This window comes from Rattus norvegicus, chromosome 6 (assembly GCF_021556685.1).
Source record: "Rattus norvegicus strain SHRSP/BbbUtx chromosome 6, alternate assembly SHRSP_T2T, whole genome shotgun sequence".
Taxonomy (NCBI): Eukaryota; Metazoa; Chordata; class Mammalia; order Rodentia; family Muridae; genus Rattus; species Rattus norvegicus.
This window is the reverse complement of record NC_141539.1, coordinates 92,958,581-92,960,695: the sequence shown is the minus strand read 5'-3', so window position 1 is coordinate 92,960,695 and position 2,115 is coordinate 92,958,581. Positions and strand designations below refer to the sequence as shown.

The 2,115-nt window shown below is 36.7% G+C and overlaps 1 pseudogene; it reads right to left on the bottom strand.

The window, feature by feature from the left end:
* Positions 1-422: 422 nt before the first annotated feature.
* LOC148005279 (small nucleolar RNA U3) lies at positions 423-610 on the bottom strand (annotated as a pseudogene).
* Between the last annotated feature and the right edge of the window lie 1,505 nt (positions 611-2,115).

The window sequence follows — 2,115 nt, the reverse complement described above, 5'->3', positions numbered from 1 at the left end:
CACTATATTTTTCTTGGAAAGTATAATATATACTCATATTCAACTCTCACTTCCATATTTGACATGGAAACATGTCTTCTACAGAGTTCCCTCCCAATTAGATATTGTTTCTTCTTAACATTCATGTACATTTATCTTTAGTGACTCTATAGTTAAACTAAGAATAGTTTATACACAGCCAAAGTGTTTATCTTCCTTTATTCAAAAATTATCTATCTTTAGGATCCAGCAAGAAGACCCAGTGGGTAGGAGCACTTGCTGTGCAAGCCCAATAGTCTTAAACTGAATCTGAAAACCGTAGTAAAGGTAGAAGGAGAGAACTGACCTCAAAATGTACTCTACCATCCCCATGCACAGACACATCATGCAGCACATGAATAATATTGATAACTAAAAACTAGAAGTGAAAAATATGCATTTTTTACATTCAGACTGCATCTCCTCCTTTTTCTTCTCTGAAAGAAAGAGGTAGCTCCAGAAAATCTACACCAAGAGCCAGCGTCATATTAAAGTAGGAATTCTGTGTTTCTTCCCCATGGTCTCTTGTACTCTACAGTCAGAGAAACTTCTCTGATAGCGAACTATATCTGATCTCTGAAAGTACGGTCTTTAGGTGACCTGTATTTTTGTTTCTTATGTTGACAACTTTTTAAAATCAGCACTCATTTCATGCTTAGGTCAGAAATTAATATGCCATTCAAGGCATCTTTCTTTTTCTTTTAATCAATAATCAAGTACCATTTATATCAGTTATTATCACCTCACCCTTGATTTTTAAGAAATCACTTACTTTCATATTCATCAATAATTAGTCTCTCCCTAATCTTTCTTTCCAAAAATCCAAAACAAAAATATTCTGTTAGTTTTCCCCTTTGCTCTGAGAAATTTACTTTATGACCTCAACATAATATACCTCAAATATGTATTTGATCATGTTACTAAATTTTGTTTTCATTTGCTTATTTTTAAGGTTATAGTGATGATACAAATCATTTAAAATATAAATTTAATGGCATAGTATTTTAGGTACTTTCCAAATTTCCCAACATTATACTTATTTGTCTTCTATATTGACACCCAACCAACCATCTTCTAATAGTTCATATGTTATGTTGCAAATCAACCTTTTATTGGTGTGTTTTTCTTTTTTCCTTCCTTTTTTCTTCTTTGTTACTTTCTTTCTTCTCTCTCTCTCTTTCTTTCTTTCTTTCTTTCCTTTTTCTCTCTGTCTTTTTTCTGGCAATGGATTCTTTGGCCTTTGGCATCTTTCTGATTGTTAGATCAAGAATGCACTGTAGACAAAGTTTGGAGCAGAGACAGAAGAAATGGTTATTTAGAGCCTGCTCCACTTGGGAATCCTGCCCATATACATACAGTCACCAAACCTAGATAATATTGCTGATGCCAAGAAGTGCGTGCTGACAGGAGCCTGATATAACTGTCTTCTGATAGGCTCTGCCAGAGCATGAGAAATACAGAGGCAAATGTTTTGTAGCCAACCATTGAACTGAGAATAGGGTCCCCATGGAGGAGTTAGAGAAAGGATTAAAGGAGCTGAAGGGGCTTGCAACCCCATAAGAACAACAATACCAACCAACCAGAGCTTCCTGGGACAAAACCACCATCTAAAGAGTACACATGGACAGATCCATGGCTCCAACTGTATATGAAATAGAGGATGGCCTTGTTGGGCAACGATATGAGGGGAAGCCCTTGGTCCTGTCAAGGCTAGATTCTCCAGTGTAGGGGAATGTCAGGGCAGGGAGGTGGGAAGAGGTGGGTGGTTGTGTGGGGGAACACCCTGATACAAGAAGCTGGGATGTGATAAGGGGTTTATGGATGGGAAACCAAGAAAGGGGATAACATTTGAAATGTAAATAAAACAAAATAAAAAATCCACAAATCAAACAGACAGAAAAATGGACTGCCATGCCTGGGAAACAGGACCACAATTCCAACCACAACAGATACAAAGTGTCATTAATTAGAACAATGAAGAATAACTTCTGTGGAAATAAAGACTTTTATTCTTTTATTAGATATTCTCTTTATTTACATTTCAAATGTTATCACCTTTTCTGGTTTCCCCTTTGGAAGCCCCCCTCCCATCGCCCC